Raw genomic sequence first — 12,662 nt, 5'->3', positions numbered from 1 at the left:
CTGTTCAATTTTAACCTTCTTTTACTATCTCATAGAGAAACTAACACAATTTTCAGGTTCAAAAAGGTCAACGGAACTTGGGATTCCCAGCCAGTCTCCCATGCTGGTACTTGCCAAGCCTTAAGCTGCATTGCTGCTGCGATCTGACGAGAGCAGGCACATTCAGCTTAGAATGGCCGTTGATAGCAGCTCTTCAATTTGAACCTTCTTTTACTATCTCATAGAGAAACTAACACAAATTTCAGGTTCAAAAAGGTCAACGGAACTTGGGATTCCCAGCCAGTCTCCCATGCTGGTACTTGCCAAGCCTTAAGCTGCATTGCTGCTGCGATCTGACGAGAGCAGGCACATTCAGCTTAGAATGGCCGTTGACAGCAGCTGTTCAATTTGAACCTTCTTTTACCATCTTTGACAGAGAAACTAACAATTTTCAGGTTCAAAAAGGTCAACGGAACTTGGGATTCCCAGCCAGTCTCCCATGCTGGTACTTGCCAAGCCTTAAGCTGCATTGCTGCTGCGATCTGACGAGAGCAGGCACATTCAGCTTAGAATGGCCGTTGACAGCAGCTGTTTAATTTGAACCTTCTTTTACTATCTCATAGAGAAACTAACACAATTTTCAGGTTCAAAAAGGTCAACGGAACTTGGGATTCCCAGCCAGTCTCCCATGCTGGTACTTGCCAAGCCTTAAGCTGCATTGCTGCTGCGATCTGACGAGAGCAGGCACATTCAGCTTAGAATGGCCGTTGACAGCAGCTGTTCAGTTTGAACCTTCTTTTACTATCTCATAGAGAAACTAACACAATTTTCAGGTTCAAAAAGGTCAACGGAACTTGGGATTCCCAGCCAGTCTCCCATGCTGGTACTTGCCAAGCCTTAAGCTGCTGCGATCTGATGAGAGCAGGCACATTCAGCTTAGAATGGCCGTTGACAGCAGCTGATCAATTTGAACCTTCTTTTACAATCTCATAGAGAAACTAACACAATTTTCAGGTTCAAAAAGGTCAACAGAACTTGGGATTCCCAGCCAGTCTCCCATGCTGGTACTTGCCAAGCCTTAAGCTGCATTGATGCTGCGATCTGACGAGAGCAGGCACATTCAGCTTAGAATGGCCGTTGACAGCAGCTGTTCAGTTTGAACCTTCTTTTACTATCTCATAGAGAAACTAACACAATTTTCAGGTTCAAAAAGGTCAAGGGAACTTGGGATTCGCAGCCAGTCTCCCATGCTGGTACTTGCCAAGCCTTAAGACGCATCGCTGCTGTGATCCGACAAGAGCACGCACATTCAGCTTAGAATGGCCGTTGACAGCAGCTGTTCAATTTGAACCTTCTTTTACTATCTCATAGAGAAACTAACACAATTTTCAGGTTCAAAAAGGTCAACGGAACTTGGGATTCCCAGCCAGTCTCCCATGCTGGTACTTGCCAAGCCTTAAGCTGCATTGCTGCTGCGATCTGACGAGAGCAGGCACATTCAGCTTAGAATGGCCGTTGACAGCAGCTGTTCAATTTGAACCTTCTTTTACCATCTTTGACAGAGAAACTAACAATTTTCAGGTTCAAAAAGGTCAACAGAACTTGGGATTCCCAGCCAGTCTCCCATGCTTGTACTTGCCAAGCCTTAAGCTGCATTGTTGCTGCGATCTGACGAGAGCAGGCACATTCAGCTTAGAATGGCCGTTGACAGCAGCTGTTCAGTTTGAACCTTCTTTTACTATCTCATAGAGAAACTAACACAATTTTCAGGTTCAAAAAGGTCAACAGAGCTTGGGATTCCCAGCCAGTCTCCCATGCTGGTACTTGCCAAGCCTTAAGCTGCATTGCTGCTGCGATCTGACGAGAGCAGGCACATTCAGCTTAGAATGGCCGTTGACAGCTGCTGTTCAGTTTGAACCTTCTTTTACTATCTCATAGAGAAACTAACACAATTTTCAGGTTCAAAAAGGTCAACGGAACTTGGGATTCGCAGCCAGTCTCCCATGCTGGTACTTGCCAAGCCTTAAGCCGCATCGCTGCTGTGATCCGACAAGAGCACGCACATTCAGCTTAGAATGGCCGTTGACAGCAGCTGTTCAATTTGAACCTTCTTTTACTATCTCATAGAGAAACTAACACAATTTTCAGGTTCAAAAAGGTCAACGGAACTTGGGATTCCCAGCCAGTCTCCCATGCTGGTACTTGCCAAGCCTTAAGCTGCATTGCTGCTGCGATCTGACGAAAGCAGGCGCATTCAGCTTAGAATGGCTGTTGACAGCTGCTGTTCAGTTTGAACCTTCTTTTACTATCTCATAGAGAAACTAACACAATTTTCAGGTTCAAAAAGGTCAACGGAACTTGGGATTCCCAGCCAGTCTCCCATGCTGGTACTTGCCAAGCCTTAAGCTGCATTGCTGCTGCGATCTGACGAAAGCAGGCGCATTCAGCTTAGAATGGCCGTTGACAGCAGCTGTTCAATTTGAACCTTCTTTTACCATCTTTGACAGAGAAACTAACAATTTTCAGGTTCAAAAAGGTCAACAGAACTTGGGATTCCCAGCCAGTCTCCCATGCTGGTACTTGCCAAGCCTTAAGCTGCATTGATGCTGCGATCTGACGAGAGCAGGCACATTCAGCTTAGAATGGCCGTTGACAGCAGCTGTTCAGTTTGAACCTTCTTTTACTATCTCATAGAGAAACTAACACAATTTTCAGGTTCAAAAAGGTCAACGGAACTTGGAATTCGCAGCCAGTCTCCCATGCTGGTACTTGCCAAGCCTTAAGCTGCATTGCTGCTGCGATCTGACGAAAGCAGGCGCATTCAGCTTAGAATGGCCGTTGACAGCAGCTGTTCAATTTGAACCTTCTTTTACCATCTTTGACAGAGAAACTAACAATTTTCAGGTTCAAAAAGGTCAACGGAACTTGGGATTCCCAGCCAGTCTCCCATGCTGGTACTTGCCAAGCCTTAAGCTGCATTGCTGCTGCGATCTGACGAGAGCAGGCACATTCAGCTTAGAATGGCCGTTGACAGCAGCTGTTTAATTTGAACCTTCTTTTACTATCTCATAGAGAAACTAACACAATTTTCAGGTTCAAAAAGGTCAACGGAACTTGGGATTCCCAGCCAGTCTCCCATGCTGGTACTTGCCAAGCCTTAAGCTGCATTGCTGCTGCGATCTGACGAGAGCAGGCACATTCAGCTTAGAATGGCCGTTGACAGCAGCTGTTCAATTTGAACCTTCTTTTACTATCTCATAGAGAAACTAACCCAATTTTCAGGTTCAAAAAGGTCAACGGAACTTGGGATTCCCAGCCAGTCTCCCATGCTGGTACTTGCCAAGCCTTAAGCTGCATTGATGCTGCGATCTGACGAGAGCAGGCACATTCAGCTTAGAATGGCCGTTGACAGCAGCTGTTCAGTTTGAACCTTCTTTTACTATCTCATAGAGAAACTAACACAATTTTCAGGTTCAAAAAGGTCAACGGAACTTGGGATTCCCAGCCAGTCTCCCATGCTGGTACTTGCCAAGCCTTAAGCTGCATTGCTGCTGCGATCTGACGAGAGCAGGCACATTCAGCTTAGAATGGCCGTTGACAGCTGCTGTTCAGTTTGAACCTTCTTTTACCATCTTTGACAGAGAAACTAACAATTTTCAGGTTCAAAAAGGTCAACGGAACTTGGGATTCCCAGCCAGTCTCCCATGCTGGTACTTGCCAAGCCTTAAGCTGCATTGCTGCTGCGATCTGACGAGAGCAGGCACATTCAGCTTAGAATGGCCGTTGACAGCTGCTGTTCAGTTTGAACCTTCTTTTACCATCTTTGACAGAGAAACTAACAATTTTCAGGTTCAAAAAGGTCAACGGAACTTGGGATTCCCAGCCAGTCTCCCATGCTGGTACTTGCCAAGCCTTAAGCTGCATTGCTGCTGCGATCTGACGAGAGCAGGCACATTCAGCTTAGAATGGCCGTTGACAGCAGCTGTTCAATTTGAACCTTCTTTTACTATCTCATAGAGAAACTAACACAATTTTCAGGTTCAAAAAGGTCAACGGAACTTGGGATTCCCAGCCAGTCTCCCATGCTGGTACTTGCCAAGCCTTAAGCTGCTGCGATCTGACGAGAGCAGGCACATTCAGCTTAGAATGGCCGTTGACAGCAGCTGATCAATTTGAACCTTCTTTTACAATCTCATAGAGAAACTAACACAATTTTCAGGTTCAAAAAGGTCAACAGAACTTGGGATTCCCAGCCAGTCTCCCATGCTGGTACTTGCCAAGCCTTAAGCTGCATTGATGCTGCGATCTGACGAGAGCAGGCACATTCAGCTTAGAATGGCCGTTGACAGCAGCTGTTCAGTTTGAACCTTCTTTTACTATCTCATAGAGAAACTAACACAATTTTCAGGTTCAAAAAGGTCAACGGAACTTGGGATTCGCAGCCAGTCTCCCATGCTGGTACTTGCCAAGCCTTAAGACGCATCGCTGCTGTGATCCGACAAGAGCACGCACATTCAGCTTAGAATGGCCGTTGATAGCAGCTGTTCAATTTGAACCTTCTTTTACTATCTCATAGAGAAACTAACACAATTTTCAGGTTCAAAAAGGTCAACGGAACTTGGGATTCCCAGCCAGTCTCCCATGCTGGTACTTGCCAAGCCTTAAGCTGCATTGCTGCTGCGATCTGACGAGAGCAGGCACATTCAGCTTAGAATGGCCGTTGACAGCAGCTGTTCAATTTGAACCTTCTTTTACCATCTTTGACAGAGAAACTAACAATTTTCAGGTTCAAAAAGGTCAACGGAACTTGGGATTCCCAGCCAGTCTCCCATGCTGGTACTTGCCAAGCCTTAAGCTGCATTGCTGCTGCGATCTGACGAGAGCAGGCACATTCAGCTTAGAATGGCCGTTGACAGCAGCTGTTTAATTTGAACCTTCTTTTACTATCTCATAGAGAAACTAACACAATTTTCAGGTTCAAAAAGGTCAACGGAACTTGGGATTCCCAGCCAGTCTCCCATGCTGGTACTTGCCAAGCCTTAAGCTGCATTGCTGCTGCGATCTGACGAGAGCAGGCACATTCAGCTTAGAATGGCCGTTGACAGCAGCTGTTCAATTTGAACCTTCTTTTACTATCTCATAGAGAAACTAACACAATTTTCAGGTTCAAAAAGGTCAACGGAACTTGGGATTCCCAGCCAGTCTCCCATGCTGGTACTTGCCAAGCCTTAAGCTGCATTGCTGCTGCGATCTGACGAGAGCAGGCACATTCAGCTTAGAATGGCCGTTGACAGCAGCTGTTCAGTTTGAACCTTCTTTTACTATCTCATAGAGAAACTAACACAATTTTCAGGTTCAAAAAGGTCAACGGAACTTGGGATTCCCAGCCAGTCTCCCATGCTGGTACTTGCCAAGCCTTAAGCTGCTGCGATCTGACGAGAGCAGGCACATTCAGCTTAGAATGGCCGTTGACAGCAGCTGTTCAATTTGAACCTTCTTTTACAATCTCATAGAGAAACTAACACAATTTTCAGGTTCAAAAAGGTCAACAGAACTTGGGATTCCCAGCCAGTCTCCCATGCTGGTACTTGCCAAGCCTTAAGCTGCATTGATGCTGCGATCTGACGAGAGCAGGCACATTCAGCTTAGAATGGCCGTTGACAGCAGCTGTTCAGTTTGAACCTTCTTTTACTATCTCATAGAGAAACTAACACAATTTTCAGGTTCAAAAAGGTCAAGGGAACTTGGGATTCGCAGCCAGTCTCCCATGCTGGTACTTGCCAAGCCTTAAGACGCATCGCTGCTGTGATCCGACAAGAGCACGCACATTCAGCTTAGAATGGCCGTTGACAGCAGCTGTTCAATTTGAACCTTCTTTTACTATCTCATAGAGAAACTAACACAATTTTCAGGTTCAAAAAGGTCAACGGAACTTGGGATTCCCAGCCAGTCTCCCATGCTGGTACTTGCCAAGCCTTAAGCTGCATTGCTGCTGCGATCTGACGAGAGCAGGCACATTCAGCTTAGAATGGCCGTTGACAGCAGCTGTTCAATTTGAACCTTCTTTTACCATCTTTGACAGAGAAACTAACAATTTTCAGGTTCAAAAAGGTCAACAGAACTTGGGATTCCCAGCCAGTCTCCCATGCTTGTACTTGCCAAGCCTTAAGCTGCATTGTTGCTGCGATCTGACGAGAGCAGGCACATTCAGCTTAGAATGGCCGTTGACAGCAGCTGTTCAGTTTGAACCTTCTTTTACTATCTCATAGAGAAACTAACACAATTTTCAGGTTCAAAAAGGTCAACAGAACTTGGGATTCCCAGCCAGTCTCCCATGCTGGTACTTGCCAAGCCTTAAGCTGCATTGCTGCTGCGATCTGACGAGAGCAGGCACATTCAGCTTAGAATGGCCGTTCACAGCTGCTGTTTAGTTTGAACCTTCTTTTACTATCTCATAGAGAAACTAACACAATTTTCAGGTTCAAAAAGGTCAACGGAACTTGGGATTCGCAGCCAGTCTCCCATGCTGGTACTTGCCAAGCCTTAAGCCGCATCGCTGCTGTGATCCGACAAGAGCACGCACATTCAGCTTAGAATGGCCGTTGACAGCAGCTGTTCAATTTGAACCTTCTTTTACTATCTCATAGAGAAACTAACACAATTTTCAGGTTCAAAAAGGTCAACGGAACTTGGGATTCCCAGCCAGTCTCCCATGCTGGTACTTGCCAAGCCTTAAGCTGCATTGCTGCTGCGATCTGACGAAAGCAGGCGCATTCAGCTTAGAATGGCCGTTGACAGCAGCTGTTCAATTTGAACCTTCTTTTACCATCTTTGACAGAGAAACTAACAAAATTTTAGGTTCAAAAAGGTCAACAGAACTTGGGATTCCCAGCCAGTCTCCCATGCTGGTACTTGCCAAGCCTTAAGCTGCATTGATGCTGCGATCTGACGAGAGCAGGCACATTCAGCTAAGAATGGCCGTTGACAGCAGCTGTTCAGTTTGAACCTTCTTTTACCATCTTTGACAGAGAAACTAACAATTTTCAGGTTCAAAAAGGTCAACAGAACTTGGGATTCCCAGCCAGTCTCCCATGCTGGTACTTGCCAAGCCTTAAGCTGCATTGATGCTGCGATCTGACGAGAGCAGGCACATTCAGCTTAGAATGGCCGTTGACAGCAGCTGTTCAGTTTGAACCTTCTTTTACTATCTCATAGAGAAACTAACACAATTTTCAGGTTCAAAAAGGTCAACGGAACTTGGGATTCCGAGCCAGTCTCCCATGCTGGTACTTGCCAAGCCTTAAGCTGCATTGATGCTGCGATCTGACGAGAGCAGGCACATTCAGCTTAGAAAGGCCGTTGACAGCAGCTGTTCAGTTTGAACCTTCTTTTACTATCTCATAGAGAAACTAACACAATTTTCAGGTTCAAAAAGGTCAACGGAACTTGGGATTCCCAGCCAGTCTCCCATGCTGGTACTTGCCAAGCCTTAAGCTGCATTGCTGCTGCGATCTGACGAGAGCAGGCACATTCAGCTTAGAATGGCCGTTGACAGCAGCTGTTCAGTTTGAACCTTCTTTTACTATCTCATAGAGAAACTAACACAATTTTCAGGTTCAAAAAGGTCAACGGAACTTGGGATTCCCAGCCAGTCTCCCATGCTGGTACTTGCCAAGCCTTAAGCTGCATTGCTGCTGCGATCTGACGAGAGCAGGCACATTCAGCTTAGAATGGCCGTTGACAGCAGCTGTTCAATTTGAACCTTCTTCTACTATCTCATAGAGAAACTAACACAATTTTCAGGTTCAAAAAGGTCAACGGAACTTGGGATTCCCAGCCAGTCTCCCATGCTGGTACTTGCCAAGCCTTAAGCTGCATTGATGCTGCGATCTGACGAGAGCAGGCACATTCAGCTTAGAATGGCCGTTGACAGCAGCTGTTCAGTTTGAACCTTCTTTTACTATCTCATAGAGAAACTAACACAATTTTCAGGTTCAAAAAGGTCAACGGAACTTGGGATTCCCAGCCAGTCTCCCATGCTGGTACTTGCCAAGCCTTAAGCTGCATTGCTGCTGCGATCTGACGAGAGCAGGCACATTCAGCTTAGAATGGCCGTTGACAGCAGCTGTTCAATTTGAACCTTCTTTTACTATCTCATAGAGAAACTAACACAATTTTCAGGTTCAAAAAGGTCAACGGAACTTGGGATTCCCAGCCAGTCTCCCATGCTGGTACTTGCCAAGCCTTAAGCTGCATTGATGCTGCGATCTGACGAGAGCAGGCACATTCAGCTTAGAATGGCCGTTGACAGCAGCTGTTCAGTTTGAACCTTCTTTTACTATCTCATAGAGAAACTAACACAATTTTCAGGTTCAAAAAGGTCAACGGAACTTGGGATTCCCAGCCAGTCTCCCATGCTGGTACTTGCCAAGCCTTAAGCTGCTGCGATCTGACGAGAGCAGGCACATTCAGCTTAGAATGGCCGTTGACAGCAGCTGTTCAATTTGAACCTTCTTTTACTATCTCATAGAGAAACTAACACAATTTTCAGGTTCAAAAAGGTCAACGGAACTTGGGATTCCCAGCCAGTCTCCCATGCTGGTACTTGCCAAGCCTTAAGCTGCATTGCTGCTGCGATCTGACGAGAGCAGGCACATTCAGCTTAGAATGGCCGTTGACAGCAGCTGTTCAATTTGAACCTTCTTTTACCATCTTTGACAGAGAAACTAACAATTTTCAGGTTCAAAAAGGTCAACAGAACTTGGGATTCCCAGCCAGTCTCCCATGCTTGTACTTGCCAAGCCTTAAGCTGCATTGTTGCTGCGATCTGACGAGAGCAGGCACATTCAGCTTAGAATGGCCGTTGACAGCAGCTGTTCAGTTTGAACCTTCTTTTACTATCTCATAGAGAAACTAACACAATTTTCAGGTTCAAAAAGGTCAACAGAACTTGGGATTCCCAGCCAGTCTCCCATGCTGGTACTTGCCAAGCCTTAAGCTGCATTGCTGCTGCGATCTGACGAGAGCAGGCACATTCAGCTTAGAATGGCCGTTGACAGCTGCTGTTCAGTTTGAACCTTCTTTTACTATCTCATAGAGAAACTAACACAATTTTCAGGTTCAAAAAGGTCAACGGAACTTGGGATTCGCAGCCAGTCTCCCATGCTGGTACTTGCCAAGCCTTAAGCCGCATCGCTGCTGTGATCCGACAAGAGCACGCACATTCAGCTTAGAATGGCCATTGACAGCAGCTGTTCAATTTGAACCTTCTTTTACCATCTTTGACAGAGAAACTAACAATTTTCAGGTTCAAAAAGGTCAACGGAACTTGGGATTCCCAGCCAGTCTCCCATGCTGGTACTTGCCAAGCCTTAAGCTGCATTGCTGCTGCGATCTGACGAGAGCAGGCACATTCAGCTTAGAATGGCCGTTGACAGCAGCTGTTTAATTTGAACCTTCTTTTACTATCTCATAGAGAAACTAACACAATTTTCAGGTTCAAAAAGGTCAACGGAACTTGGGATTCCCAGCCAGTCTCCCATGCTGGTACTTGCCAAGCCTTAAGCTGCATTGCTGCTGCGATCTGACGAGAGCAGGCACATTCAGCTTAGAATGGCCGTTGACAGCAGCTGTTCAATTTGAACCTTCTTTTACTATCTCATAGAGAAACTAACACAATTTTCAGGTTCAAAAAGGTCAACGGAACTTGGGATTCCCAGCCAGTCTCCCATGCTGGTACTTGCCAAGCCTTAAGCTGCATTGCTGCTGCGATCTGACGAGAGCAGGCACATTCAGCTTAGAATGGCCGTTGACAGCAGCTGTTCAGTTTGAACCTTCTTTTACTATCTCATAGAGAAACTAACACAATTTTCAGGTTCAAAAAGGTCAACGGAACTTGGGATTCCCAGCCAGTCTCCCATGCTGGTACTTGCCAAGCCTTAAGCTGCTGCGATCTGACGAGAGCAGGCACATTCAGCTTAGAATGGCCGTTGACAGCAGCTGATCAATTTGAACCTTCTTTTACAATCTCATAGAGAAACTAACACAATTTTCAGGTTCAAAAAGGTCAACAGAACTTGGTATTCCCAGCCAGTCTCCCATGCTGGTACTTGCCAAGCCTTAAGCTGCATTGATGCTGCGATCTGACGAGAGCAGGCACATTCAGCTTAGAATGGCCGTTGACAGCAGCTGTTCAGTTTGAACCTTCTTTTACTATCTCATAGAGAAACTAACACAATTTTCAGGTTCAAAAAGGTCAAGGGAACTTGGGATTCGCAGCCAGTCTCCCATGCTGGTACTTGCCAAGCCTTAAGACGCATCGCTGCTGTGATCCGACAAGAGCACGCACATTCAGCTTAGAATGGCCGTTGACAGCAGCTGTTCAATTTGAACCTTCTTTTACTATCTCATAGAGAAACTAACACAATTTTCAGGTTCAAAAAGGTCAACGGAACTTGGGATTCCCAGCCAGTCTCCCATGCTGGTACTTGCCAAGCCTTAAGCTGCATTGCTGCTGCGATCTGACGAGAGCAGGCACATTCAGCTTAGAATGGCCGTTGACAGCAGCTGTTCAATTTGAACCTTCTTTTACCATCTTTGACAGAGAAACTAACAATTTTCAGGTTCAAAAAGGTCAACAGAACTTGGGATTCCCAGCCAGTCTCCCATGCTTGTACTTGCCAAGCCTTAAGCTGCATTGTTGCTGCGATCTGACGAGAGCAGGCACATTCAGCTTAGAATGGCCGTTGACAGCAGCTGTTCAGTTTGAACCTTCTTTTACTATCTCATAGAGAAACTAACACAATTTTCAGGTTCAAAAAGGTCAACAGAACTTGGGATTCCCAGCCAGTCTCCCATGCTGGTACTTGCCAAGCCTTAAGCTGCATTGCTGCTGCGATCTGACGAGAGCAGGCACATTCAGCTTAGAATGGCCGTTGACAGCTGCTGTTTAGTTTGAACCTTCTTTTACTATCTCATAGAGAAACTAACACAATTTTCAGGTTCAAAAAGGTCAACGGAACTTGGGATTCCCAGCCAGCCTCCCATGCTGGTATTTGCCAAGCCTTAAGCTGCATTGCTGCTGCGATCTGACGAGAGCAGGCACATTCAGCTTAGAATGGCTGTTGACAGCAGCTGTTCAATTTGAACCTTCTTTTACTATCTCATAGAGAAACTAACCCAATTTTCAGTTTCAAAAAGGTCAACGGAACTTGGGATTCCCAGCCAGTCTCCCATGCTGGTACTTGCCAAGCCTTAAGCTGCATTGATGCTGCGATCTGACGAGAGCAGGCACATTCAGCTTAGAATGGCCGTTGACAGCAGCTGTTCAGTTTGAACCTTCTTTTACTATCTCATAGAGAAACTAACACAATTTTCAGGTTCAAAAAGGTCAACGGAACTTGGGATTCCCAGCCAGTCTCCCATGCTGGTACTTGCCAAGCCTTAAGCTGCATTGCTGCTGCGATCTGACGAGAGCAGGCACATTCAGCTTAGAATGGCCGTTGACAGCAGCTGTTCAATTTGAACCTTCTTTTACCATCTTTGACAGAGAAACTAACAATTTTCAGGTTCAAAAAGGTCAACGGAACTTGGGATTCCCAGCCAGTCTCCCATGCTGGTACTTGCCAAGCCTTAAGCTGCATTGCTGCTGCGATCTGACGAGAGCAGGCACATTCAGCTTAGAATGGCCGTTGACAGCAGCTGTTTAATTTGAACCTTCTTTTACTATCTCATAGAGAAACTAACACAATTTTCAGGTTCAAAAAGGTCAACGGAACTTGGGATTCCCAGCCAGTCTCCCATGCTGGTACTTGCCAAGCCTTAAGCTGCATTGATGCTGCGATCTGACGAGAGCAGGCACATTCAGCTTAGAATGGCCGTTGACAGCAGCTGTTCAGTTTGAACCTTCTTTTACTATCTCATAGAGAAACTAACACAATTTTCAGGTTCAAAAAGGTCAACGGAACTTGGGATTCCCAGCCAGTCTCCCATGCTGGTACTTGCCAAGCCTTAAGCTGCATTGCTGCTGCGATCTGACGAGAGCAGGCACATTCAGCTTAGAATGGCCGTTGACAGCAGCTGTTCAGTTTGAACCTTCTTTTACTATCTCATAGAGAAACTAACACAATTTTCAGGTTCAAAAAGGTCAACGGAACTTGGGATTCCCAGCCAGTCTCCCATGCTGGTACTTGCCAAGCCTTAAGCTGCATTGCTGCTGCGATCTGACGAGAGCAGGCACATTCAGCTTAGAATGGCCGTTGACAGCAGCTGTTCAATTTGAACCTTCTTTTACCATCTTTGACAGAGAAACTAACAATTTTCAGGTTCAAAAAGGTCAACGGAACTTGGGATTCCCAGCCAGTCTCCCATGCTGGTACTTGCCAAGCCTTAAGCTGCATTGCTGCTGCAATCTGACGAGAGCAGGCACATTCAGCTTAGAATGGCCGTTGACAGCAGCTGTTTAATTTGAACCTTCTTTTACTATCTCATAGAGAAACTAACACAATTTTCAGGTTCAAAAAGGTCAACGGAACTTGGGATTCCCAGCCAGTCTCCCATGCTGGTACTTGCCAAGCCTTAAGCTGCATTGCTGCTGCGATCTGACGAGAGCAGGCACATTCAGCTTAGAATGGCCGTTGACAGCAGCTGTTCAATTTGAACCTTCTTTTACTATCTCATAGAGA

The 12,662-nt window shown here is 45.9% G+C and overlaps 54 pseudogenes; all 54 read right to left on the bottom strand.

Annotated features, from left to right (window-relative positions):
- Positions 1–65: 65 nt before the first annotated feature.
- LOC140085089 (5S ribosomal RNA) lies at positions 66–184 on the bottom strand (annotated as a pseudogene).
- Positions 185–254: 70 nt separating this feature from the next.
- LOC140101808 (5S ribosomal RNA) lies at positions 255–373 on the bottom strand (annotated as a pseudogene).
- A 70-nt stretch (positions 374–443) lies between these two features.
- LOC140101807 (5S ribosomal RNA) lies at positions 444–562 on the bottom strand (annotated as a pseudogene).
- Positions 563–632: 70 nt separating this feature from the next.
- Positions 633–751, bottom strand: LOC140101806 (5S ribosomal RNA; annotated as a pseudogene).
- A 251-nt stretch (positions 752–1,002) lies between these two features.
- On the bottom strand, positions 1,003–1,121 carry LOC140085780 (5S ribosomal RNA; annotated as a pseudogene).
- A 259-nt stretch (positions 1,122–1,380) lies between these two features.
- On the bottom strand, positions 1,381–1,499 carry LOC140101805 (5S ribosomal RNA; annotated as a pseudogene).
- Positions 1,500–1,569: 70 nt separating this feature from the next.
- Positions 1,570–1,688, bottom strand: LOC140087163 (5S ribosomal RNA; annotated as a pseudogene).
- Positions 1,689–1,758: 70 nt separating this feature from the next.
- LOC140085374 (5S ribosomal RNA) lies at positions 1,759–1,877 on the bottom strand (annotated as a pseudogene).
- Positions 1,878–2,136: 259 nt separating this feature from the next.
- LOC140091844 (5S ribosomal RNA) lies at positions 2,137–2,255 on the bottom strand (annotated as a pseudogene).
- A 70-nt stretch (positions 2,256–2,325) lies between these two features.
- LOC140081597 (5S ribosomal RNA) lies at positions 2,326–2,444 on the bottom strand (annotated as a pseudogene).
- Positions 2,445–2,514: 70 nt separating this feature from the next.
- LOC140085779 (5S ribosomal RNA) lies at positions 2,515–2,633 on the bottom strand (annotated as a pseudogene).
- A 70-nt stretch (positions 2,634–2,703) lies between these two features.
- Positions 2,704–2,822, bottom strand: LOC140089295 (5S ribosomal RNA; annotated as a pseudogene).
- A 70-nt stretch (positions 2,823–2,892) lies between these two features.
- LOC140101804 (5S ribosomal RNA) lies at positions 2,893–3,011 on the bottom strand (annotated as a pseudogene).
- Positions 3,012–3,081: 70 nt separating this feature from the next.
- On the bottom strand, positions 3,082–3,200 carry LOC140101803 (5S ribosomal RNA; annotated as a pseudogene).
- A 70-nt stretch (positions 3,201–3,270) lies between these two features.
- Positions 3,271–3,389, bottom strand: LOC140084486 (5S ribosomal RNA; annotated as a pseudogene).
- Positions 3,390–3,459: 70 nt separating this feature from the next.
- On the bottom strand, positions 3,460–3,578 carry LOC140101802 (5S ribosomal RNA; annotated as a pseudogene).
- Positions 3,579–3,648: 70 nt separating this feature from the next.
- On the bottom strand, positions 3,649–3,767 carry LOC140101800 (5S ribosomal RNA; annotated as a pseudogene).
- Positions 3,768–3,837: 70 nt separating this feature from the next.
- On the bottom strand, positions 3,838–3,956 carry LOC140101799 (5S ribosomal RNA; annotated as a pseudogene).
- A 251-nt stretch (positions 3,957–4,207) lies between these two features.
- On the bottom strand, positions 4,208–4,326 carry LOC140085778 (5S ribosomal RNA; annotated as a pseudogene).
- Positions 4,327–4,585: 259 nt separating this feature from the next.
- Positions 4,586–4,704, bottom strand: LOC140101798 (5S ribosomal RNA; annotated as a pseudogene).
- Positions 4,705–4,774: 70 nt separating this feature from the next.
- Positions 4,775–4,893, bottom strand: LOC140101796 (5S ribosomal RNA; annotated as a pseudogene).
- A 70-nt stretch (positions 4,894–4,963) lies between these two features.
- On the bottom strand, positions 4,964–5,082 carry LOC140101795 (5S ribosomal RNA; annotated as a pseudogene).
- Positions 5,083–5,152: 70 nt separating this feature from the next.
- LOC140101794 (5S ribosomal RNA) lies at positions 5,153–5,271 on the bottom strand (annotated as a pseudogene).
- Positions 5,272–5,522: 251 nt separating this feature from the next.
- On the bottom strand, positions 5,523–5,641 carry LOC140085777 (5S ribosomal RNA; annotated as a pseudogene).
- A 259-nt stretch (positions 5,642–5,900) lies between these two features.
- Positions 5,901–6,019, bottom strand: LOC140101793 (5S ribosomal RNA; annotated as a pseudogene).
- Positions 6,020–6,089: 70 nt separating this feature from the next.
- LOC140087161 (5S ribosomal RNA) lies at positions 6,090–6,208 on the bottom strand (annotated as a pseudogene).
- Positions 6,209–6,278: 70 nt separating this feature from the next.
- Positions 6,279–6,397, bottom strand: LOC140091313 (5S ribosomal RNA; annotated as a pseudogene).
- Positions 6,398–6,656: 259 nt separating this feature from the next.
- LOC140081596 (5S ribosomal RNA) lies at positions 6,657–6,775 on the bottom strand (annotated as a pseudogene).
- A 71-nt stretch (positions 6,776–6,846) lies between these two features.
- On the bottom strand, positions 6,847–6,965 carry LOC140088519 (5S ribosomal RNA; annotated as a pseudogene).
- A 70-nt stretch (positions 6,966–7,035) lies between these two features.
- LOC140085775 (5S ribosomal RNA) lies at positions 7,036–7,154 on the bottom strand (annotated as a pseudogene).
- A 70-nt stretch (positions 7,155–7,224) lies between these two features.
- On the bottom strand, positions 7,225–7,343 carry LOC140097860 (5S ribosomal RNA; annotated as a pseudogene).
- A 70-nt stretch (positions 7,344–7,413) lies between these two features.
- On the bottom strand, positions 7,414–7,532 carry LOC140101792 (5S ribosomal RNA; annotated as a pseudogene).
- Positions 7,533–7,602: 70 nt separating this feature from the next.
- Positions 7,603–7,721, bottom strand: LOC140101791 (5S ribosomal RNA; annotated as a pseudogene).
- Positions 7,722–7,791: 70 nt separating this feature from the next.
- LOC140084485 (5S ribosomal RNA) lies at positions 7,792–7,910 on the bottom strand (annotated as a pseudogene).
- A 70-nt stretch (positions 7,911–7,980) lies between these two features.
- On the bottom strand, positions 7,981–8,099 carry LOC140101789 (5S ribosomal RNA; annotated as a pseudogene).
- Positions 8,100–8,169: 70 nt separating this feature from the next.
- LOC140084484 (5S ribosomal RNA) lies at positions 8,170–8,288 on the bottom strand (annotated as a pseudogene).
- A 251-nt stretch (positions 8,289–8,539) lies between these two features.
- Positions 8,540–8,658, bottom strand: LOC140101788 (5S ribosomal RNA; annotated as a pseudogene).
- A 70-nt stretch (positions 8,659–8,728) lies between these two features.
- LOC140087160 (5S ribosomal RNA) lies at positions 8,729–8,847 on the bottom strand (annotated as a pseudogene).
- A 70-nt stretch (positions 8,848–8,917) lies between these two features.
- On the bottom strand, positions 8,918–9,036 carry LOC140081298 (5S ribosomal RNA; annotated as a pseudogene).
- Positions 9,037–9,295: 259 nt separating this feature from the next.
- On the bottom strand, positions 9,296–9,414 carry LOC140101787 (5S ribosomal RNA; annotated as a pseudogene).
- Positions 9,415–9,484: 70 nt separating this feature from the next.
- On the bottom strand, positions 9,485–9,603 carry LOC140101786 (5S ribosomal RNA; annotated as a pseudogene).
- Positions 9,604–9,673: 70 nt separating this feature from the next.
- On the bottom strand, positions 9,674–9,792 carry LOC140101784 (5S ribosomal RNA; annotated as a pseudogene).
- Positions 9,793–10,043: 251 nt separating this feature from the next.
- On the bottom strand, positions 10,044–10,162 carry LOC140083649 (5S ribosomal RNA; annotated as a pseudogene).
- A 259-nt stretch (positions 10,163–10,421) lies between these two features.
- On the bottom strand, positions 10,422–10,540 carry LOC140101783 (5S ribosomal RNA; annotated as a pseudogene).
- A 70-nt stretch (positions 10,541–10,610) lies between these two features.
- On the bottom strand, positions 10,611–10,729 carry LOC140087159 (5S ribosomal RNA; annotated as a pseudogene).
- Positions 10,730–10,799: 70 nt separating this feature from the next.
- On the bottom strand, positions 10,800–10,918 carry LOC140081296 (5S ribosomal RNA; annotated as a pseudogene).
- A 259-nt stretch (positions 10,919–11,177) lies between these two features.
- Positions 11,178–11,296, bottom strand: LOC140084483 (5S ribosomal RNA; annotated as a pseudogene).
- Positions 11,297–11,366: 70 nt separating this feature from the next.
- On the bottom strand, positions 11,367–11,485 carry LOC140101782 (5S ribosomal RNA; annotated as a pseudogene).
- Positions 11,486–11,555: 70 nt separating this feature from the next.
- On the bottom strand, positions 11,556–11,674 carry LOC140101781 (5S ribosomal RNA; annotated as a pseudogene).
- A 70-nt stretch (positions 11,675–11,744) lies between these two features.
- LOC140084481 (5S ribosomal RNA) lies at positions 11,745–11,863 on the bottom strand (annotated as a pseudogene).
- Positions 11,864–11,933: 70 nt separating this feature from the next.
- On the bottom strand, positions 11,934–12,052 carry LOC140101780 (5S ribosomal RNA; annotated as a pseudogene).
- Positions 12,053–12,122: 70 nt separating this feature from the next.
- LOC140101778 (5S ribosomal RNA) lies at positions 12,123–12,241 on the bottom strand (annotated as a pseudogene).
- A 70-nt stretch (positions 12,242–12,311) lies between these two features.
- On the bottom strand, positions 12,312–12,430 carry LOC140086971 (5S ribosomal RNA; annotated as a pseudogene).
- Positions 12,431–12,500: 70 nt separating this feature from the next.
- LOC140101777 (5S ribosomal RNA) lies at positions 12,501–12,619 on the bottom strand (annotated as a pseudogene).
- Positions 12,620–12,662: the final 43 nt, after the last annotated feature.

Source organism: Engystomops pustulosus, chromosome 9 (genome assembly GCF_040894005.1).
Source record: "Engystomops pustulosus chromosome 9, aEngPut4.maternal, whole genome shotgun sequence".
NCBI lineage: Eukaryota > Metazoa > Chordata > Amphibia > Anura > Leptodactylidae > Engystomops > Engystomops pustulosus.
This window is presented reverse-complemented; position numbering and strand designations above follow the sequence as displayed.